General features: G+C 41.9%; 1 protein-coding gene across 4 annotated transcripts in view; it reads right to left on the bottom strand.

Moving 5' to 3' along the window:
- The window catches only part of LOC145401030 (uncharacterized), a 512,459-nt gene that overhangs the window by 329,383 nt on the left and 158,198 nt on the right, over positions 1–24,878 (bottom strand). The window contains exon 1 of one of the 4 annotated variants that reach the window (XM_080273402.1): positions 119–245. The exons of the other annotated variants lie outside the window; for them this stretch is intronic. The gene's annotated coding sequence lies outside the window, so the exon portion shown is untranslated. Of the gene's footprint in view, positions 1–118; positions 246–24,878 lie in introns of those variants that run through there. 4 annotated transcript variants of the gene reach the window in all.

The following is a 24,878-nucleotide window of genomic DNA, read 5'->3' as shown; positions in this document are numbered from 1 at the left end:
ATTATACTAAGGAATGTGTAGTATGGCAAGAAAAGTAAATATTAAGAAAATGACTCAATTTTTGATTAATATTAAGCTTTTCAAGTACTGATCCATAAAAAATACAATATCACCATACCTTGAAGGGAAAGAGGTCAACATAGATGCCGTCGGGGATGGTTGTTGCGGTGATGAGTGGGCTCGTGTGCGAGGGTGTCCGGGGGCGGGGGCGGCGACGGGGGAAGGTGTGGTACAATGGCTCCCCTTCAGAGTCACCCCCAGGCTTCTCGTCCTCTCTATCATCTCTTCCCCTCACTGAATCACGAGTCTGAACCTTCTCCTCGGACTCGAAACTTCCACTCTGATTCTTTTTCCCGGGTTCAGAACTAACCCCTCGATCCTTTTTCTTTGCTTCGGAACTCACGCCATTGTTCTTTTTCTCTGTTTCAGGACTCATACTCTGATTCTTTTTCAGTGCTTTGGAAATCATCCTCTGATTCTTTTTCCCGGTTTTGGAACTCATACGTTGATTCTTTTCCTCTGACTCGGAACTTCCATCCTGGCTCTTTTTCTTGGTTTTGGAACTAATATCTTGATACTTTTTCTGACCCTCTAACTTCACACTTTGATTCTTTTTCTCTGGCCCTGAAGAGTAGCCTTGTTTCTTTTTCACAACTCTGGAACACTCACCCTGATTCTTTTGCTCACTTTTCACAACTCCGGAACACTCACCCTGATTCTTTTGCTCACTTTTCACAACTCCGAAACTCTCACCCTGATTCTTTTGCTCACTTATCACAGCTCCGGAACACTCGCCCTGATTCTTTTGCTCACTTTTCACAGCTCCGGGACACTCGCCCTGATTCTTTTGCTCACTTTTCACAGCTCCGGAACACTCGCCCTGATTCGTTTGCTCACTCTCAGAACGCACATCTCGATTGGTTTTGTCGGGTTCAGATCCTATTGGCTCGCTGTACACGGCCTCTTCATTTTCAGACACGTTGCTTTTATTTTCCTTACTGTTCGTACTTTCAGTAGCTTGCCTCTCTTTTCCGTTCATATGTAGTGATTTTCTGATATCCTGTGCCTCACGATAGCTTCTTGCGTCCCTAAAATCCAGGGCTAACTTTAAACCGTCATCCTTATCTCTGCTGAAGTCGTAGGATTCGTACTCGTGGGGCGGCGTCAAGATTTTCGATACCGTTTCGTTCGGCTTCGTTTTCATGTTGCTTCGTCTCGTTGGTAAGGTTTTGGAATATTGTCTGGCTGTCCGGTTGCTCTTCCTTGGCGCCTTATAATGAAGTTCCTCTTCCTCTTTGCTTTGGGATTGTGCTTCAGTTTGTGTCACTAGTTCCTTTAGTTTTCGTAGTGCTTTGCTGTGCTGTCCAAGCGCTTTACACAGATTAATTGGCAGCTTGTGTTTCTTTAAACTTTTTCGACTCTTTCCTGGTTCACTCTCGGTATCTTTTGGCATTGAAGTATTTGGCACTTCGAGGTTTTTAGGAATATCATAATGACAAGCAATTCTCTCTTCATCTCTCCTATGTTGTTTAGCTTGCTTTGGTGTCTTATAATGTTCACTAGAAGTATACGAGTATGTCTCCAGGGGAACTGGTTTATTTCCTTTCGGAGTAGCATAATGTGAAGGAGTGGTTACAGCGGCCTTAATTTCCGGAGCCAGGCCAAAATAATATCTTGGAGGAATACTACCATTACTGCTTCCAGAACCCACAGGATTGTTGGTAACTGGAGCTTCCTCATGGTTCTTGGTAACGCTGGTTGTGTCAGCTTCAGGTCTGATGGATATGGTAATTTTAGACTGAACAACGTCGTTTCCTTTAATTTTACAGCTCAGCGTTGAATCAGTGTTGGTGATGGAACGGGAAGGTTGCAAACTGTAATTCTCAATTTCAGTACAAGCGGGTTTTGAAGTACTTTGTAAAGGTTGTAAATTAGGCTTCTCTTCAACGATACCGGAGGATTTTGAAATGCATGGTAAAGGCTGCAGATTAGACTTGTCATTTTCAGTTCTGGTGGGTTTTGATGCGCAAGGCAAAGTCGAGGGGTCTGGAAGTTTAATAATAACACGACTGTTGTTTTTGGGCTGAGCATAATGTTGCAAACCTCCTAAAATACAACCCATCTCGTTTTTGACTGGCTCTTTTTCTCCTGTGGTGACGTCAGCCTGAGAATCTTGACAGGAATCTTTAGGAACAGGGTCTTCTGAGCTGCCTTGGCTTTGGTTATCTTTATTTTCGTCTTCTATCTTGCTATACTCGTTTTCTCTAGGCGGACTTACGCTCTTGGCTTTAGTTTGGCACCGACCGTCGTAGTACTCGTGACTGGGGCAGGAACCACTCACGAACTTATGGTGCAGGAAAGAATCATTGGGCTCCTTGCAGTCACTAGCAGAGCAGGAACTTTCTCCCTTGGAATCACCAGTGGAAGAGGAAATTTTCTTAGAGGGAAGTGAAGTGGAGCCAGAGGAACCCAAGGACTTACGAATGGAAGTGGATTTATGAATGGATGTGGCGTTAGAGGTGGAGGTTGAGGGGGCGAACATCTCACCACTGATGTCTATGAGGCCCCCAACCCTCCACTTCAGCATCTCTTCGTCGTCACTTCGGTTGCTACATCACACCATACTGAATTTCTCGTCCTTAGAATAAACAGACGAAGTTCATCAGTTTTTCTTCTACCACAGCATTTTCTCACTTAATTTCATGGTAAAATGGTATTCCTAAGGGAAACAAAAAACCTGCTGTATAAAAGAAAACAAACTTTAATGACACAAAATGAAGTCTGCGTAAAACAAGGCATCTTATCGCTTCTTGTTAGTGCAAAGGAAGTCGAAACCACTGCATTAAATAACCACTGTTTCCAGGCATACTTATTACACGGCGAGATTATTTGTTTAGTCATTACTCGGTGTAAAGCATATACTTCTGAGCTTGGCACGTGAGATTTCAACGTTCTAACAGTTATTTAGCACAGTACAACTCAGTCATCCACAAAACATTATGTACAGTACTTAAAAAACTACGAATCATACTCTCAGTGGCTTTGGGAATTTCGTAACACAACTTCCTTAGCGATTTGTTCTGCACACTACCCCTCAGTATCCTGTTGTATATCATTAAGGTAAACTAAATCAGTTTTTAAACGATATAAACAGCTAACAAAACAATCATAAGGTGTAACACGTAAAATACATCGCCAAGGCAGACGGTCAACAAAGCTTATGACAACCTGAATAAGACCATACGCTTCATCCTTTCCGGCCATCCCTTGAAGTTACCATCCTTGAAGTTACCATAGTAGCCTGAGGGTACTGCTATTTCCCTGTGGTTGCGCAAAACAAAGGGTGTCCTTGGAGATGCACGTAGAGCCGCCGACCAAGACATTTCGTGGTCTCGTAATGGAGGGCTTTCCGCTTTCACAAGATTCTGAGGAGTGTACATCATTGGAAGAAAGTGTGAGAGATGAGTGAAGAAAAGTGTGGTTGGTGAGGTGTTGGTAAGAGAAAAGTGTGAGGGAAGTGTGAGAAAGAGGATGTGTTAGGGATATGGTGGAGAAAGAGGTGCAGAATTAGTTTAGCAAGGAGGATACTAGTTTGGGAATGTGGCTTGGAATGAGGTAGGACAGTGGTAGACCTAATTCACAAGGTAAGACAACGGATATTGTTGGAAGGGACGATGAGAGAATATGTAAATGTTAGTTGAGGATATGGAGTAGGAATGTGGATGGAATAATTTGATGTATCGTACGGATTGAACAGAGGTTTGGGGAGAGAAGGATAGAGTTGGGGTAGAGGTAGAAAATTGGTGTGTGCCTGGGAATGAGAGGGATGTGGTTGGGTAAGGAGTTGGAAAATTGAGTGCTGTTGAAAGCAAGAGAGGCGTGGCTGACTTAGATGCAGGAAAATGACGCTCGGTTGGAAGGGAGAGAGGATATGACTGAGATAAAAAAAGGAAAATGGTGTGCTACTGGAAGGGAGGTGGATGTGTTTGAGTCAGAAGTAAGAAAATGATGTGGCTGTTTGAGAATACATAGCTGAGTGTGATGGAATAAATGGTTGGGAGGTGAAGTAGGTGAATGAGAGGCTGGAGATCCAGGGGTGTGGCAGTGGGGCGGGGTGGGGGGGCTGGGTGGATGGCGATTGCAAAAGAGAGAGACTGATCAAGATGTAACTGCGAGAAGAGATATGGTGAAGAGTGAGAGTCGAGGATGAAACGAAGAGTGGCCAAGTGTCTGCAAGAGGAGAACAATGCGATACAGCAGAGAACACGTGATACATTGTGAATGGTGTGGCGAAGTGGCTAGGAGAAAATGCAAGGTCGCGGATATATTTGCCTGAAACAAGGGTAAACAATAGGTACGGTAGTTCTTCCCATCTTCTCACTACTATTATAGCATCGCAGCACCAATACTGTGTTTCGTTTCATTCTGTCAGTAACATATTTCGAACAAGTGTGTCTGCAACCTAAAAATAAGTGAACAGGAGACGAAGTCAATAGGATGAAGGAAAAATGAGTATCAAGAGGAAGGACCAAGAGAAGGGAGATGAGGAGAATCAAGAGGGAGATGGAGTAAGGCAGAAGGAGGGCAGGGGTTGTAACACAACCACCAGCGGAGTGTGACGAGAGTTCCCGTGGGGCGAGGTCGACTGGACAACTTGGTAATAACGGTATCCTTTCCCTTCCTCTCTCCTCTCCTCTCCTCGCATCGCGCCTTTCCTGCATCACTGATGCTCCTATTCCTTTGTTTCCATCCTCCTCTTACGTGTATTCTGGCTTCTCCGTCCTGTCGAATCTTTATCTTATTCTTCTTCCCTTCACTCATCCCATTCCCGCATCATTCATGCTTCTATTCCTTTTGAAGCATTCACTTTCACGTGCTTTCTCCACTTCTTCGCTTCCTCCTTGCTCTTGCCTCTTCCCCCCCTACCTGCATCCCATCCCATCCTGTTCCTATGTTATCATCCATATCCTTCTTTTTTTTTTCCCCCCATTCTCCCTCTTTTCCTTTCTTCACCCATACCTGCATCCCTTACGTCCCTGTTCCTTTGTTATTACCCATCTTTTAAGTGCATTATTTCTTCTCTGTCTATGTCCACCTTCTCATGGGGTTACTGCCATATTCTGAATGTTTTCTGTGCGAAGACTTTATTCTGATACTCTTTCTACCTTCAGATGATTTAATCAGCAAAAGAAAAATTCTCATTAGCTGAGTTAGAAACATTCTCCAATAACGCTCTTAGTAAATATCGTTTAAAAACAATATTCTTCAACAGTCGCACGATTATATTCAGCTAAGTAGTGAAGGCGTTAGGAAGATTGTTCATTATACTGTTATCTCAGTGCGATGACGTCTTTCATATCCGATCTCTGGTACCACCATACGATTTACTCAGCTTGAGGTAGACCCCTTTTGGTGAAGGAATTTATGGTGGCTCTGGCTACTTTAAACTCTATACAACTCATCTCAGTCCTCCTTCCTCTCCCTGTCCTATGCCATTGTTACCATTCACATTTTCACTATTTCCTCCTTTCTTGGTCCAGCTTCCTAATCTACGTTACCGGCAATGGTGGATCATAAAAACAACGCGACATTACTCATCTCTGTTTTTCGCCCTTCTTTCCCATTACATCTTTGACTCTACCCCATCTTCCTCCCGTCTTGGTTACATGTATCGTCTTAATCGTGGTTCATAAACGACATGACATTACTATTCTTAATTTTTTTTTCCGTTATCCCTTTCTCCTTTGGCCTTCTATTTTATCCACTTCCCCTATCATGTTTTATCCTCTGTCCTCCTACATTTCAGATACATTATCAAACAAAGGTCTTTTTCTGTTTATAACCGGTCTGTTCTTCCTTTCTTACCTCCCCCTCTTCCTTTACCCAGTATTCGGCTTCTGTCCAACTGTTCCATCCACCGATATTTGTCTGCGTTTCGGGTGCATTATTGGCGGTAGATTTTTTTTTCTAACTATTCTACTTTTTTCATTCACGTCTGCTTCCTTCCTTCACCCAATATTATCCCGTTACTTCAGTCTCTTTTTACAAACATTATTCATTCGTTATCCATTTCGTTTTTGTCCTTCTTCAGAGATATTTTTGTGGGTAATTTTCTCTACATTAGTCTCTCTCTCTCTCTTTTTTTTTTTTAGTCCTTACCTCTTTCATCATACTGCGTTTTTCCCTCTCGTCCCCTGTTCATTAATCATTTTTTGTCATTTCTTCTTGTCCTGTCACGTTTCCTTCCTCTAGCCCAAGTTATTCCTTCGTCTTCCTCTTCCGTTCTTGTTCTTTTTCTTTGTCTCCAGCGCAAGTTTATCATGAGACGTGGACCTTCCTTCTAAATCTCTCTCTCTCTCTCATTATCCATCTATCTATCTATCTATCTATCCAAATATTTCCAAGCATAAGAATATGTAGTATGAGTGAAACAGCCGGACTTATTATCCTCTACAGGTATTCCCAGAGAATGAATCCAAGACATATCACTAACCCATATTTTCAAGCACGAAAATCTATGTATATTATGAACTGAATATAAACACATAGCATCTCCTACGCGTATTTAATGATTTAGGAATCTCTGTATATCTTAATGAAACAGGTGCTTGACGTTCACTCGTAAATTTAAGAATCACTACTTGTTCAAACGATTATTTTTGTATAGGTCAACATGGAATCTTACGTGTTGCATCATTTTTTTATCTTTTCGTCTGAGGATTCATTATTCATCGCGGCAGGGCGTCTGATTTTAAAGACTGCTGGTGTTTGTTCCTCGTGTTATCGAAGAACGAAGAAAAAAAATTAGCATCGTCCACCCAATCGATCACCATAATTCATTAACTGTTATTTTGTACAATCGTGTGTGTGTGTGTGTTCCGTATATATTTCGTCTGTTTGTATGAGTTCTTATCTTGCTTTCTCCTATGTTTATAAGTGTTTTTATTGTGTTTGTTTTTCTTGAGGTCCCACCAGCAGGGAGTATTGTTATTTGCTTAATACACCGCTATTTAATACATCAATAAATTACCGTGAAAAAGACTTAATGACTGCTAATAGGTCTTTGTCTCAGGGCACGTGACCTCGAGATTCCTCATATATACGCCCCGACCTTCATAACCTCATTCCCCCCCCCCCTCCTTCCTGACACAGCCTCACACGAAAACCTCCACCCTTTCTATAAATCCGATGACGTATTATAGTTTATTCTTGCTATATCTGACTCTTTTATCCTGTTTATTAAAGGCTAATTGAACTGCAGACGTCAGGTAAAACATTCATCAACCCATTACCAGCCACAGAAATTTTTCCTGGCTGAATATAATTATCCAGTAGCATCAATAACGAAATAGGTATATCATCCTCAAGAATTCCCTAGATCACGTTCAATCTTTACAGGTACTTCAGATATATCGTACATCCCTGACCTGCACAACCTTCTCCACCTCCTTCTTCTCCTCCCTGCCATAACCTCACACAGCAACTTCCATTCCTACCTCCATTACCGCCAACCTTGTGAGTTTTCCTAATCCTTTTGTCACGTTGGGTTTTTCGTCATCCATCCATCCATATGTGGCTTCTCTCACAGGGATAAAATCATCATGTGCTACGTAAATACAGTATCCATTTTAGACTATCGCCAGGGAAGAAGCACCCTCCCCCACTCTATACCTGCATAGCCCCTAAATCTTCATTCCTCACCATGTACTGCTGTGACTGCCTTTACACGTTCACCGATTGCTTAGTTGACTAGTAATTTAACTAAAACAGACAAATTATCAGCACTGCTCGCCCCAGAAGAGTGAGCCGTCCCCGCAACACACGAGAAATAGGATGCGTAGTACAGAGACCGTCCTGCATATCCTGATCTTCCTAAACATCTCCTTCTCCTGTCTGATACCACATTACACGACAAACCCCATCTCTTCCTTCACCCTGCACTCAACTTCACAAAGCCACTATGCCTTGTCCATCAACTCACTTCTATGACGTCTTATTTTAGTTTAATTCTGTTGCCTCTAGACGAATTCATTCAGCTTAGGAAAGGCCTCTCGTGTTTAAGGGTTGAATGTTGATTACCTTTTTATGTAACCCCTTTAGTTTGGAAAGCCCCTCCTGAGATGAATAAAACCGTCCAAAGACAGCAGGAGTAAATATAAAATAGGCCATTGTAGTGGATAGGTTGATCAACACTCGCCTCAAGCAACCCTTCAACCTTGCTGTATCTTTTAAACCTCATACAACCCATGATTTCACACGACAACCCCCAGTTCCACCCTTCCCTCATCCTTATAAACCCCCACACTTCATTTAGCATTCACCCCACACAGCTCCTGCCCTGAACCCTACCTCGTCCTCCTAACCTCACACAACGTACTACCTCACATGAACCACTCATCCCACATTCCCTTGTATCACGAACCCCGCTAGCCACATTTCAGCCTTCACCTCTTGCAACCCCTCAACCTTTTGCAACCCTCCCAACCTCACTCAACCCTTCACCTTAACACACAACGACACGAGCCATATGACCTATTTCGGCAGTGATAACGCCAAATTACTACATTAACATTATGAGAGCTCCCTGATAGCTAAAGGGTCATTGAAGACAATATCTAATTTTCCCGTTCGAAAAAGTTTCTCTTAAATAAACTAGTGTAGAGCTAGCTAGAGAATGCTAGTCCCAAGAAACCCTCTAACCTCATTTTCTCTCGTTTCCACTATTTAATCTCTACATTCCTTTCTGTTCCATTTTAAGACTCCTCATACTCAGCTTCGGCCAGATACCAGTCCTTGCCCCCCCCCCTCAAAAAAAATAAAAAAAACTCATTCCATTCACATCACTCAACACTCCTTTACTCTCAAATGATCTTCACCCCAAAAAACCTTCAGAGTTCCCTTCTTCCACTGTCTTATCTCCGCCTTCCTTTCGGCCGCATTAAATACCCATCATAGTTAGTTTTCGTCTGATACCATACCAGTTTTCTTGTCAGTTCCTGGTGAGATAAAAATGCAATTATTATCGTGTGTGAGTTACGCATGAAGCTTTGTTCTCGTTGCGTCCTCATTTCAATAGCTTTCTTTTTCTACTAAACCCCGTAGAAAGGTGATATTTTTGTTTAGAATTTGTTATTGATAAAAGATTTTTTCATTTTTCCTTGGGAAGACTTGTAATGACTGTAAAAAAACAACGCTGATCATGGATTATTATATGATGCCGATATTTAACTCTGCTTCTCCCATGGAACATGTAGTTTAGGAGAGACCATTTGCAGAGGAGGGGTTAGTGCCCGAATATGGTGCGCTCACTTTTAAAGATTCATTTAAATTGTTGTATTTTAAGAATATCAATGATGTCGTGTGAGAAAAGGCTAAGCGTTAAAGTGTGTGTTTATTTATTAAGCTATCATGACTTTCTTTTCATTGTTCATTGTTATCGCAGTTATTTATGGTAGTTCGATTTTGCTTATGCCTCGGATTTGTTAAAAGATGTATTTCCTGGAGTAGATGCCGATATTGCCGAGTCGTATAGTTTGCTCAGTGAGTGTAGAGTGAATCTAGCTAAAATATTATCATGTCATATTACCACAAAATATGGGTATGTTGCATAAATTCACTGAGAAATATTGCAAAAGTACATCCGTGCAGGGTAAACTTTTTTTTTTTTTTTTTATAAATGTGATTAGTCTTGCACGTAACTGTGAAAAATTAGACATACACCGAACCCATCTGCCCCTGCCTGCCCCCGTCTAGGCGCAGTGAGTATATTCCCCGTGACACAGAGCGGCGATGAACGCGTGGGCTGCGGTGTGTGTGGGGTCGGAGGGCAGAAGGGTGGGAGCTGCCCGAGCGTGACTTCTGGGAGGGTCCCGTCCCACCTGTGCACGGTTCTCTGGGTCAGCCCTGTTTTACCCACTTTTATTAACTTCTGTCTGTTATATCTCACGTTCTTCTTTTACATTCCCTTATTGTTACTTTCACCTTTACTTCATTCACTTTTGTCTCAGTATTATCTTCCTTTCTTCTGATACCTTCCTTTATTGTTTCCTTCTTTCATTCTCGATTTCATCAATCAACGCTCCTTCCCTTCTTCGTTCTTTTGCTTTCTTCTTATAACTGCATTTTTTCTTCCTTCATTTTCTCTTTCAGTCCTGTACTCCTCCCATCCTTTCTTCTTCTAAACTTCTGTCGTCTGTTTTCATTCTCAAACCCCTTTTCCTTCATCCTTTACCCCTTTTCTATTTCCTTCATCCCCTCCCTTATACCACCCCCTGTCACCTTTCCCATTCTCCCCCTCTCCTTCCCTTCTTTACTCTTTCTTACCTTCATTCTCCTCCTTTTGTTATCTTTCTCTCTGTCCCCCCACCTTCAAATACCACCGGTATTTCCTTCAACCCTTGTCTCCTTTCCCCACCTTGCCCTCCTTGTCCCCTCTCCCTTCCTCCCTGCCACCTTCTGTCTCAGTCCCCTCCCCCATTCCACTAGTCGCCCCCCCTTTCCAGCCTGTGCCCGTCACTACCACCCACCACACGTCTCGAAGGGTCGTATTCTCGTGGGTGTAGGAAGCTTACTGACATTCCTTCCCCCAACGATTAATTTATCTTATTGCAGTTTATTAATCTATCATTTGCTGGAGAGGGCACCATCACGAGGCAACATAAGAAAAGCTGATTACTCCGCTGCCTGGATATGCAAAAGTCCCTCAACTTTATACCCAGCCCGAATGGAGGATGGTGGAATGTAGAAAAGAAATTTCAGTCTGAAGTCAACTGGGCTCACATTAAAATGAACCTGAGGCCATACCACCATGAATCTCGTATGCTGTATACACTCACGATTTCATTCTCATTAAAAGCATGTCAAAGAATAATACATTAAACACTGACATAGTTGAGACTAAAATAAACTAGAAAAAAGTCCTATCCACTTCGAAGGCTTCCTATATACGAACTTTGGGCGTCCACGATCTCAAGAAGACAAATATGGTCCTCGCAGTGAAGGGTTTAAAGGCCTGTTCGCTGCTACCCTCCTAATGGAAGAAGGCGCGTGGTTGGGATGCCTTGAGCTTGGATTTCACGGTCAGCTCGGCAACATCAAGAGTACCAGTTTCCTTTAGTCTCCCCCCCCACCCCCTCCCCCCTTCTCTCTCTCTCTCTCTCTCTCTCTCCTGTAATTACAGTCATCTTTTCTGCCTCACTCATTTCAATTTTCTCTTCCTTCCAACCACCTGTCTTTCTTTTTCTATCCTCTCTCTCTCTCTCTCTCTCTCTCTCTCTCTCTCTCTCTCGTGACAGCCCCACACACGACACTCGCTTTTCCTGTCGCTTCAATGAGCTTCTATCACACGCAAGGTATCCCTGGTGTTATAAATAGGATCTCCACTCACACCCTGGGTCTTCCTCATCACTACTTTCTCTCGAGCATCATTATTGGTCATGGTGAAAGCTAAAATGGTCTGCTTCTAAATAACTTTCATCAAGAAACTCATAAAAATAGGTTTTATGCTCCTGACAGTCAGTTTTGTTTTTTTCTTTCTTGATATAATTTGGATCCCCCGGTAACGAAGGGGTTAATGGAGGAAATATTTAATTCCTCTTTCCTCTTTCCTGAGTCTCTCCTAATGTTTCTCTTAATGTCTCTCCCAGTATAAGTGAGACGTCATTCTATCACAGTGGTTAAAAATAGCACTCCATCATATCCTTTTTAACCCCAGAATCATTGTACTCCTGACCGAGAGTTGGCGCCACGAACCACATTATTCCATCAGCACCAATACGACGGGTCAGCCTCTATTTGGGTTTCATTCCTTGTGTTGCCTGAGTAAGCGATTTGGTAAGAGTTCAAGGAGTATCTGTGCACTATTGATATAGTTTGACTGTGAGATAGTGTGTGTGAAGTGTGTACAGTATGTGAATGTGTGATGTTTAACAATGTAAGGTTTGGCTGTGAGGTGTGAGAGTGTGTGTGAAATCTGTATGTGAAAAGTGTGTGAAGTGCAACAGTGTGAGGCTTGGCTGTGAGGTGTGGCAGTGTGATGTGTGGTAACGTGTGAAGTGTGAGATGCGGTAGTCTGTGTGTGTGTGTGTGTGTGTGTGTGTGTGTGTGTGTGTGTGTGTGTGTGTGTGTGTGTGTGTGTGTGTGTGTGTGTTGCAGTGTGAGGTTCGGTAGTTCCTGATGTGTGTGTCATGTGGGGTAATGTGTGTGATGTTGCAGTGTAAGATGTGATAATTAGAGAAGTGTACGCAATCTTGTACGTATGGAATGCCAGCGTAATGTGGGACAACTGAAGAATAACGATATGAGGTGTGGCAGTGTCAGAAGTGTGTGTGAAAGGACCAGAGGCATGTGGGGCAACTGAAGTACACACAAAACAATACGACGTGCAGCAGTGACTGAAGTGTGTTTGAGGTATGACAGTGTGTGTGGCATGACAGAAACACAGCTGGAGATGACACCACAGAGAACAAGGGACGTTTGTCAATCGAACCGTGAAGAAAATAACTACATGCATTTTCCATTTTCAGCGAAGCGTGTAAACCAAGAACTCAGTAATGAGAAACATGACTGGAGCACAACTGTGGATGAGACTACTGCAGATTGACTGAAGACTTGCAAGGCGAGTGACGATGAAAATAATTACAAATTTTCCCAATACCAGCGATTCTGATAAATTCTGAATGTGAAATTAACTAACATAATCACAGTGCAATTAGCACGGACACTCCTAAAGAGCGGAGATTTAAGATGCAAACGATATGAATTTATCTAATTATTAGTTATTTGAGTAAATTACGAGCCCAAATTGAGAAACCGGACGGAATTGCAAGAAAATACGCCACTCAGAGATGAGAGGAGAGATCTATCAAGTAACAGTAACAACACAATCTTTCAAGTTATCAGTAATTTAATAAAACTGAAAACTTCCATGCCAGAGACTTGAAGGGAATACAAGTTGACATGCTGGCCAGAGAGAGGGGATATTTAATATTTAAGATACTGACTACATGATTTTTTACTTTCATCGGTAATTCATGCAAGTTTACAGAACCGCTTCGTAAGAAACCTGCCTGAGCAACAGTAGAGGTACCACCTAGAGAATAAGAAGAATGGTTTATAATGAACAGTTTGAGGAAAATAACTAGCGTTTATCCATATTTTAAGTTTCCAGTGATCTACGTGTACTAAGATCGTATTGAGATACTGCCTGGATCCCAAGCAATGTTGACACCATAAGAGGAGAGAGGTGTTTGTCACGCGCACTGTACCACAACTCCTGTTTTCACCACACACCAATTATAACAACCCAAACACTTCCTTTCCCAGGCCAGAAGTGACGCCACACTCCAGGAATAGCATTTCACAACTATACTTCATGCTTCAGATTGCTTCCCAGAAGTACAGTACATTATGCTATATAAGTTTACAATGGGAATATCACTACATGGAGGACTCATTGTATCGTACATTACTCCATAAAAACATTTTATATATATTAATTTGCAGTGAGAATTTCATAAAACTGCAATCAAAGGAGAAAGATGAATGTGTAGCTCATTACATTCCACTGCAGGACTGTAACATGCACCAAAATTATGCCTTAAAAAAATCCATGACGCATATTAGCTTACAAAGCGAGTTTCGAAACCTTCAGAGGTACAGATACATCAGGTTGTTTCCTTAATGTTTTTTATGTAAAACAGATATAATGCCAATATGACAACTCTTCAGGGTGGGAAGAGGTAGTTCATACTGTTTCCTAAATAATATGTCGTTCAGTTTTACGATGTAAATATCACTACACATAATCGTACACAGGAACAGCTACCAAGAGAGGGTACCTAAAAATCCTTTGTGCATAAACAGTACGTTTAAACTGAGAATATCACAGTACTTCACTGGGGAACATACATTTCACATAGCTTGCTTACTCGTTATGCATTTTTTGTTTCATCATCAGTGTAATTTCCAGATACTGGTCTGTAAAGATAAGCATGGATATTTTCTTCCATTCAGTATAAGCGACTGTCAACAGTTTCCATTATGTTACAGATTAGCAAAGAATTCATTGGTATAGCTTTCCTGTGCATTTTTTTTTTCATATTGAGGCTTTCAATGGCCTCCTTTGCACTACAAGATTGTTAAAGACTTCCTTTGCAATGCAAATAAGATGTTGACTTCCTCTGCAATACAGGTTTGTAAATGACTTTCTTTACAATACCAGTTAGCTATCGACTTCCTTTGCACTACCAGTTTTTTTCACTGTTTTTCTTTCTTCTTTTTTCTTTTCTTTTTTTTTTTTTTCTATACGAATTTCTTACTATTCTTACACAACGAGGCTGAGTCTTTCACGTTGTGGGCACTTTCTGTATTATTCTTACTATCACCAGACGATTTTATTCTCCTGAAAATACAGCTTCCACAGATCACTTCATTATTGTGACACTTTCCTCTGTGTTATTCTTGCAGCCACCTCACGATTTTGTTCTACTTAGGAAGGTCCTCTCGTACTCAAAGGGTTACAGAAAACATCCATGAACCCCTTGGCATAGATGAAACTATTTCGATTAAGCAATTTTATCAGCTTCAGAGAATGAAGGGCTTAACTCTTAGCTTGACTGACAACATCCCTTCATTCTGGCTATCGACAGATGATTCTACTAGCCACTAGCAGACTTCCCGAGGTTTAAGAGTTGAGAAACTATCTGGATTAGCTCTTCAACCATGGATTCACGACCTACTTTTTTCTGCTCTCGTGATTTTACTATCCACCTGAAACCTTCCGAAGCCTTAAGATTAAAATCAGCCTTCATAAATGCCTTTCTTTACAGTGACGCTCATTCTTGTTACCAGCTACGAGAAGGACGTATGTCACGTCTCTGCATTCACTCATCTCCCTCTGTTATCTGAAACAGGTAAAGAATCACAGGTATCGCGTATCTACTTTCTCTCGTGTCTCCCAGCTACCTAAATAAAACTGTCTGAAAGTAGCAAGTAAAATAGTTAAAGAATCACTATTAACGCGTCCCTGCGTTCGCTCATGCTTCCAGAAAAATAATGGTCTGAATGCAGCAATTAATTTAGTTACAGAATATCGAGTATGGCGTCACTGAGTTCACTGGTCTTCCTCTGCCACCTGAATAAAATCGTCTGAAGCCAGCATATGAAATAAACTGTCACTATCATCGTTTTACTGTGGTCGCTCCTGCTACCCGAATAAAATCGTCTGAAGGCAGCAAGTGATACAGCCAAAGAATCACTAATAATCCCGTCACTCATCTCCTCCCTCCTACCACCTTCGGCTAACCCGTGTGCCTGCAGGACCCCCGGCGGCAGGGTTGTCACGGTAGCAGAGTCCCGCGGGTGAACTGCCGTGGCGACGACGGTGGCGCCTCGGGGCCCTGACGGCATCCGGGGAGGGGCGGGGCGACCTGGGGTGGGCGGGGTGGGGAGGGGGAGAGAGGTGAGAAGAGGGAACAGTGGAAGATGAGTTAGAATGACAGACTGACTAGGTACAGGTAGCTGAATGGATAGCTAGCTAGCTAGGTAGATAGACAGATAGATGGATAGATAGATGGATAAAAAGATAGACAGATGGATAGACACAGACAGATAGGTGGAATGATAGACGGATAGATAAGCAGATGGATAGATCGATGGATGGATGCAGATAAATCGATGGAGAGAGACAGACAGACAGACAGACAGACAGACAGAGACAGAGAGAAGATGCTTGAAGTAACATAGGATGGACTGGTGGAATGGGGTGGAGTCGGCCTACCTGTGGAGGAGGTGGGGGAGGGTTCGGGGAGGTGAGATAGTAAAGAACAGTAGTTGGGAGTTAAGGGAGGAGTGGGGGAGAGGTAGGGTGGGGGAAAAGGGGGAGTTGGGAGGGAATGAGTTAAGTTAAGAGGGAGGGGGGGGGGAGGCTGGGAAGGGGTAAAGTTAAGAAGGGGAATGGAGATATATGGAATCGTGAAGTGGTGGAAGGAACTAAAGGAGAGGAGGGTGCAGGTGTCGAAGAAGTGGGATAATGGACTCAAAATGAGGCGTGGAAAAGATGTATTGGCATTACAATATGATGGAGGAGATGAAGGGATGAAACTGTAAGAAGCGGTGGACGTTTTACTCATCTCATCTTAACCTGGCCAAGATTTTTGTCCTTTTGCAGCTAATATCTTGTAACTTAAAGACAGAAAAAGATAATACTGCGACTCTACATACTTTCCATAGTATATTTTCATAACTACCGCAAAATTCTAGTGTATATTTATTGTTAAAACACAGCACTAAAGGTACAGAACTGCAAAAAGTGTATAACAGAGGGTGGACGTGGAAGAAGAGGGAAAAGCAGAGGAGAAAGCACATTGCAAAAGGAACACATTAGACAGGGAGCGCCGCATTCCATAGACGAAAGTAGAGAAGAATGAGAGAGATTGGCTGAAAGGAGGCACAGCACGGTAAGGAAGTGTGTGTGTGTGTGTGTGTGTGTGTGTGTGTGTGTGTGTGTGTGTGTGTGTGTGTGTGTGTGTGTGTGTGTGTGTGTGTGTGTGTGTGTGTGTGTGTGTGTGTGTGTGTGTGTGTGTGTGTGTGTGTGTGTGTGTGTGTGTGTGTGTGTGTGTGTGTGTGTGTGTGTGTGTGTGTGTGTGTGTGTGTGTGTGTGTGTGTGTGTGTGTGTGTGTGTGTGTGTGTGTGTGTGTGTGTGTGTGTGTGTGTGTGTGTGTGTGTGTGTGTGTGTGTGTGTGTGTGTGTGTGTGTGTGTGTGTGTGTGTGTGTGTGTGTGTGTGTGTGTGTGTGTGTGTGTGTGTGTGTGTGTGTGTGTGTGTGTGTGTGTGTGTGTGTGTGTGTGTGTGTGTGTGTGTGTGTGTGTGTGTGTGTGTGTGTGTGTGTGTGTGTGTGTGTGTGTGTGTGTGTGTGTGTGTGTGTGTGTGTGTGTGTGTGTGTGTGTGTGTGTGTGTGTGTGTGTGTGTGTGTGTGTGTGTGTGTGTGTGTGTGTGTGTGTGTGTGTGTGTGTGTGTGTGTGTGTGTGTGTGTGTGTGTGTGTGTGTGTGTGTGTGTGTGTGTGTGTGTGTGTGTGTGTGTGTGTGTGTGTGTGTGTGTGTGTGTGTGTGTGTGTGTGTGTGTGTGTGTGTGTGTGTGTGTGTGTGTGTGTGTGTGTGTGTGTAAGGGAGCATTGTGCGTGGTCGGTGTAATGGTGTGTGACGATAAGCGTGCGGATGTTTTTCTGCGGTGCGATCCAGCGACTGTGATGGCGTGCGATGTGTAGGGCTGATGTTGTGGCTGGATGATGTATAAACCCCTTCAGTGACAGAGACCTTCTTTTACTGGCACAAAATTGCCTGGTTGTAGCTAGAATAAACACACACACACACACACACACACACACACACACACACACACACACACACACACAAAAGATATCATACAAATGAGATGAACCCTTTCACTACAATGGCGGTTTTTTCTTATAACGAACGTTCTTGCTTTCTACACGAGTTACTTTCAGCCCGTGAGATTTTTTGGAATGGGCGATTTTATTATACAGACCTCATTAACCTTTTCACTACTAAAGCATTCGTCTAAGCTGAATATATCCTTAAGCAACAGCAAGAATATGATGTAAAAGGAGTCGTCAGGCTGAAGAAGTTAAAGCAGAAGATTTTAAGAGTATCCAAAGTAGTTCTGCTTAACGGAAAAGAAGTGAATTTTTTCTTTTTAAATCCCTTTAAACTAATTTTTTGTCTTTTGTTCTTTTTCACGTAAATCTATACTTTTCAGCTAAAGAGACACCCTCATAGGGAATGGATTAACGAAAACTATATCTAATCCTATAGTTCTTAATGACTCTCTAAATCTGAATTAAAACATCAAGAAACAGCAAACAAAATATAAGTCTCCGAGAAGAGAGGCTTAAACGTAGAAACCCTGCATAATAACAAAATATTTTTTACCGGTATACAGAACAACAGTGCCTGCTTCGTAAAGGCAAGACGAACGATTTATACAATAGCCCTATCAAGCTGACAACAATCGTCTGGAAACAGGGAAAAATAAGACGTCTTCAAACTGAGGGGTGATAATGTTGGAAAGCCTGCATACTGATAGACACAATTTTACTTTACATTACAGTACATTCGTCGTAATGATATGAGGAGTGATGGATACAAAAGGTAGGAAACGAGGGTGGGGGTAGGGGGAGACTCATAGTATATAGGGCCTTTGCGTGTGTCTGGGGCGGAAGAGCTCGGCACAAAGACGCCGCAAGTGAAAGTTACACGGGCGAAAACAAAGAAAGTGAAAGCAAGGGGGTCTCAAAATAGGATTATCAGATGAGACGGAAATGAAAGGCGGTGGGAGGAGGGGTTGGGTGGGGCAGATGCTGGTTTCTGGGTTGTACGAGTATTTTAGTGGGTTAAGAGGTTACTCATCATCTTATGTTAGGGGATTTGTTTTGCATATGACACTCACTCTCCCTCTCTCTCTCTCTCTCTCTCTCTCTCTCTCTCTCTCTCTCTCTCTCTTTCCCTGTTGAATCTCTTATAACTTCTCAATTTCTCCTAGTATAATCATTATATCACAATAAACAAAATAAGTTCAAAGAAAACACATCATACTGAAAGGTTTACTGGAGAACTGCTTCCATTTCAGCCAGTCTAAAGCGTCCATGTGTTGCTCTTAGTAAAACACAAATCTAGAGTTCGCAGAAATGAAAAAATAAACAAATCCATAAATACTACTAATAAAAAAAATCTACGACACTAAGGGGGTTATAATACTAGAAAAACAAGCTTGCTTTGTTCTTAATGGTTTACATTATAACAGTGGTTCAGTTATTGTCGCTAGTCTTGTCACTGTATTCAAAAGAAAATTCAGGGTTACAAAATACAACACTATGTATTACCTTATACCAAGTTCTCTATTCCTTCCAGATGTGGTGTCGTAGCTTAGCATTTAATTATGACAAGGAAACGACGATTTTCTGGAGCTCGAGGAAATCCTCACTCCGCAAAAGGCTGAGATTACAAGAATAGGTCATCAGCAATGTATCTGTTCTCTTCAGCAATGACTTTATATCCCACGACACACCATCCCCCCCTCATATATTCTCTCACTCTGTTTCTCCATCTTCATCTTTCTTCATACTTCTTCAGTTCTTCTCTTCCTCTATACTTCCTTTTACGTTAATATTCGAGATGGGGCTGCAAATCACGTTCTGTTGTTTAACCAGCCTAGTGAGACCATTTGTACTGAAGGTTAAAAAAAAAAAAGAGGCAATTATCCTTCCTACTGAGATGAAGTTCAGATATTCTTGTCAATAATGGACAATTTTATTCAGTTTTGGGGACACCTCTTGTTATAGATGCTAAAAACAAAAACAAATCAAAAAGTTGGGCAAAGGAAAAAAACGGTATCTTAACTGCTGCGACCTCACATTCCTCTCCCTTTCCAAACAGATGCCAGACAACAAAATAGCTGATGGCATTGGAGGAGGAGGGGAAAGCCACAATAAAACACTACCAGCAACAGGTCCCCATTCTCCCGGCACCAGCAGTGGCACAGGGGACCTTGAACAGTAGAAGGGTGTAGGTGGCAGGCATTGTCAAACCTCGGCGATGCATGTTTCCCCTCACTTGTCGCTGTCCCACTTCCCCTCACCCTGTCTTTAACCCTGTAATTATTATAACTTGATGACTCTCACTCATTTTTTAGGAGGGGAAAAGTCAGAATGATGATGGTGATGATGATTTGGATATTTTGCATTTGCTACGTCAGTCAATACCGCACAGTCGAGAGAAAATTCTAACACTCGATTACTTCCTCCTTCATTATAGACTCAGCCAGGGCATGACGTGCTGGATACGCCAGATTACTATGGATTTTTCCAGATAATTACCGAGCTAAAATAATTAACCATTGACACTGCTGAGAAACAGTGAGAAATTCTTTCGGTAGTTTAGCAGGTACAGTACGAGGGAATCAAGGATGATAAACTGACTTGGAGAATCTGAGTTTAGAATACTGGTGAAAAGAGATAATCAAGAATAAAGCGAATGGACAAATGCGGGAGACTGGGAGGGGGAGGGGATGTTGCGGGTCAGGACGGGTGTCGGTGATTAGGGACAAACAAGAATGGAAATACTTTAGTTGATGCCATCACTCACAGGTACTGGCGCCAGAAAATAAATAAAGTTGTAAATGTATTCAGGGAGGATGCAGTTAACCTAAAAAAAATATATATAATGCATTTGTTAGTAATCGTGTGTGGCTCTTACGGATAATATACTTCCACGATGGGGGGGGGGGAGGACTGCAGGCTGGTGCACTGCAGGAGAAGGGCAGCTTGTAGTCCACCGAGGTCATGATGAACCTGAGGCCACGACAACAGCAATAACTAGAGGGGCACTCAGTGGAGCGCATCTCTCCGACAGGGGCAACGTAATTTCCAAACTACTTTTCATAATGGGTTAGGGTTTCTCATCACTGATTAGGGTTTCGCAAAAAGTGTTTTCCGGATCCAGAATCTGTAATACGACCCGGATCGGTCCCAAAAGTTATTCGATTGTTCCATGGGACATGAGCTATCTACCCACCAACTTTGGTCCAAATTTCTTTCTTAGCTTTTGAGTAATCCTGCTCACAGACAAACAAACAAACAGAGGTGAAATACTCTCCTTGTCGGAAAGAACAAACGTAAAGATAGTTCCTCGCCTCATCTTTAGGGGGGGTGGAAGAGTCATGATGATGATGATCATAATCATGATCATGATTTGAGGTATCATGATACTCGTACATGACAAAAGCCAGGGCGATCGTAACAGATGCCGTAAAAGTTAACCTACAACAAGCACAGTGATGAAAGCTGCAAAATGGTAATATGAGAGGAGGCACTTTCTCCTCCCCTATTCGCTTCTAGTATCAATCTCCTCGTCTCTTCTGCCTGGTTTTAACTGTATATGTCTTCTCTAACTGCAAGACGTAAGAATGAGGTACAATTGTGAAGCAGAAGGAGATAAGGGAGTGGGAGGAAGAGGGAGGTGGCAACACTTTCCATCATTGTTCTCTGGCGGAAACTGAGAGACTTTGAGAGAGGTTACGAAACTTAGAGAGAAGAGCTGACGAGGGGGAAGGTATGTATATGTACTGGTAGGCCTTATGCATACCCCGTCATTATTTCTCTTTTGTTATTTTTCTTTCATATTTTATTTTCTTGTGAGTCTCGTTTCTTTTCCAACTGTAGTTATCATTTTCATCATCATCGTTATCATCTTCATCATAGTCTCCATTTTCTTCTTTGTCTTCTTTACCAACAGCATCTCTAGAATTATCATTCTATTTTCCACAACGATTAGGCGTGGGAGGGGGTACACGTGAGCTTTATCCGCACCTGCGTCACTATGTTTATTTTATATATTTGCTGATATATTTAGCATTTCTGGGGGTTCATTTTTTTCCCGAGCCTGTATTCCCATCCATCTATTCCTTTGCCATCATCATTAGTCACATCATCATCACTCTGTTCTCACTGCTGTGAATGAAATGGGTAGAATCCATTAGCAGGAAAAGGGATAACACATGACAAATAGGAGAAGCAACAACCGTCCAGTGAAAATGGGTCAAACATCCTTGCATTTACTCAAATATTTACAAATTTTCCGTTCTTCTTTGAGAGGAAGCCAATAAACCCCATTCACTGACCAAAGTCTCCCCCAAGCTAAGTAAAATCGCCTGGTGATAACAAGAAAAAGGTATAAAAGACGTCAGGGAGATGAAAGGACTTATCTCTCCTACTCGTATTTCTTCACTACCTCCTTCCTTATCTTTGTGTTACGGATGCTGGGTTTTCCTGCATCATTACACCTGCTTCCTGTTATTTTTTCTTAATTTTTTTTTAATTCACATATCGTCTTTCTAGTCACTTCCTCCCCTTTCTTTAGGTTTTTACATCTTCCTTCACTGTACCTTCCTTCTGCCGTTGTTCTCTCTCTCTCTCCCTCTCTCTCTCTCTCTCTCTCTCTCTCTCTCTCTCTCTGCAGTCATACCTTCTCTCTTCTTGTAGATTTCCCCTTTCATTACCTTTCCTCACATTTTCTTCATTACACCCAATATTCTTACGTTTTTTATAGTTTCTAACATTTTGCTGTGTCAGTTTCTCCCTTCTCTTCAGGTCTCTCTACATATTCCTTTGTCACACTCCATTTCTCCGTCGTTCCCTTCTCTCACAACTCAGCAGCACCTTCGTTTTCTTCTTGCAGCCTAATCCTCATCTCATCTTTTCATCACACTTAAATTTATAACTTTTTTCTCTTCTCATTCTCTCTTTTGATTCATTTTGTTTTCTCACACCATTTATTGAATCAACATTTTTGTTTTACAATTTCTTGCCTTTGGTACTTGTATTTTTTTTTTAACAATTTCTTGCTCTTTCTACTTCCGTTGTCTCACACCTACTCTTAGTTTCTCACTTACACTCACTGATACTCGCTGTCTTTTGCATATTTCTCCTCCTTCTCTCCATTATCACTTATTTCATAATTATATCCACTTTCTCTCATTTGTCATTACTTCTCCCTTCTAAACACCTCCCCTTGTTTCGTACACTCCTGATTTCCTACTCTCATTTCCGGTTTACCACTTTCATCGACTATTTCGCTCTTCTTTCCTTTACTTCTTGTTTCTCCATCTGTCATTTTAATGTGCTCATTATTTTCCTCACCACACAGATTGCCTCTGCTTTTGTATCTCTTCACACCTCAATTACTGTACATCTCTCTTTTTTTTTTTTCTTTTTTTTTTTCCTGCAGCGGATTTGGTAAGAGGTGAAGGCTTTGAGGTCCTTTCTCACTTTTTGTTTGTCTCGTCATCTCTCTCTCTCTCTCTCTCTCTCTCTCTCTCTCTCTCTCTCTCACACACACACACACACACACACACACACACACACACACACACACACACACACACACACACACACACACACAAAACCTGTCTCCTTAACTGCCAGCCACACAGTTCTCTCCTTATCCACACACTCACACCCGCATACATCTTCCACAGTCTTACCCACACCTGTCTACACAACTGTCCTATACATTTCCTTTCACACTTGCGCTCCATATACCATACACCTCTTCACACTTGCGCAAAAACGTGCTATCCCACATCCACACAAGTCATCCATATATCACCAGAGAATCAATTCCTGTATTATCATCTCACAACCATATTTTCTTTTTGTACTTCCTGGTTAGTCACAGTGTCATCCTTCTTCATATGCCAGTTCGCAGTATTTTGGAAATTTCAAGTATTTTTCACACCATTAACACCACGTTCTCACCCTTCTCGGATTTCTACATACCATCTCTGTTATAAAGCCTCACATTCTTCTTTATGCTGTTTCTGTCGTAATTTTTCACGTTCTCTGTATACTGTTTTAATGTAACTTGCTGGACCTTTTTTCATATCATCTTTTCTCCTCTTCCTTCCTGCATATCCTTGCTTCCATTATCCTTCATAATTACCTTCACCTGCCCTGCATCTTTTTTTTTTTTTTTTTTTTATGCAACACCTCAGTTCTTGCTCTTTTCACGGCTCTTTCGCCTTCTTTCATGTGAAGGTTGAGTATGGTATGAATAATCTCCATTTTTCTCACATTTCTGTCCTTAATGCTGCGTTCCCCCTCTTCTTATGTTTCAAGTTTCGATGTTTTTCCTTCATCCTATTTCAGATATTTTTTGCATCATGGAGTTTATGGACTATCATTTGCATAAAGTACTTCGTTGATCTCTCACTCCCCCCCCTCTCTCTCTCTCTCTCTCTCTCTCTCTCGTCCTTCAGTTCACTGCTTCCGTTTTCCTTGGCTTGTCTTTGCACGACTGCTCCTCGCACCATCTTCAAACCAAAGTCTCTCCTTTTGTGTCTCTACCCCATTATTAGTCCTTCACTCCTCAATCAACCCGTCGTGTCATATGTCCTTGGCACTTTTTATGTCACTGGTTCATCTCTTGTTTCCACTTCAGACCCCATCCTCTCACTACGCGGCTGTTTATATATTTTATTGGTATTAATTTTATCTAACAAGGCACCTATTGCATATATTTCTCTCTCGTTTCCTTCAATAGTTTCTTCTTGTTATTATCAGTCCACTTCTTATGGCCATTTCACACTTATTCTATTCGCCCTTCATACAGCTCCGTACTCACCAGTTTGTACTTACCACATTCATTCTGTATTTCTCATATTAATACTGTTTCTCGTTTTTCAAGTACTTCGTTTTTTCTGTTATTACTCCTCTTCTTGCTTCATTCACATTCCCTCTATATGGAGTTCCTTTGCACACCAACTAACATGTCACACCTCACACTGGTTATCTTTAATATTTACTGTTACCCTCTTGAGCAGTTGTGTTTTTTTTCGACTTTTATTCCACATCTTGCTTTCATTTTCTTCCTACTTCCCACACTTTCATACATATACCTCATACTTTTCATGCCTCCTTTTTTTTTTTTTTAATCTCTAATTACTGTTGTTTCTCTCGTTTCTAGTAGTTCCTTAATTTGTTTACTGGTTCACTTCTTGCTCCAAACTTGCCCTCCGTCCCTTCGTTCCACAATTACAAACACAGTAACTCGTCTTTGTCTCACCCCGTTACTGCTTCCTTCATTATTGTTTTTTCTCCCTTTTCCAGTGGTTTCTCATTTCAGCTATCCTTGACACAACTCTCGACGATTGCTCTGCTTTTCCTCTTCTCCCCTTCACGCCTTGTCGCGCTTGTCTTTCTTTTCGTGGCTTTTTATGTGTGGCTTTTAAGCAAACCAACTTCATAAGTCCATCAACATCATCATCATCATCACCATCATCATCATCGTGAAGTTTTATATTACCTA

The sequence above is a fragment of the Coenobita brevimanus genome, chromosome 54 (assembly GCF_032717465.1).
Source record: "Coenobita brevimanus isolate Jiangsu-jjx chromosome 54, ASM3271746v2, whole genome shotgun sequence".
Classification (NCBI taxonomy): Eukaryota; Metazoa; Arthropoda; class Malacostraca; order Decapoda; family Coenobitidae; genus Coenobita; species Coenobita brevimanus.
This window is presented reverse-complemented; position numbering and strand designations above follow the sequence as displayed.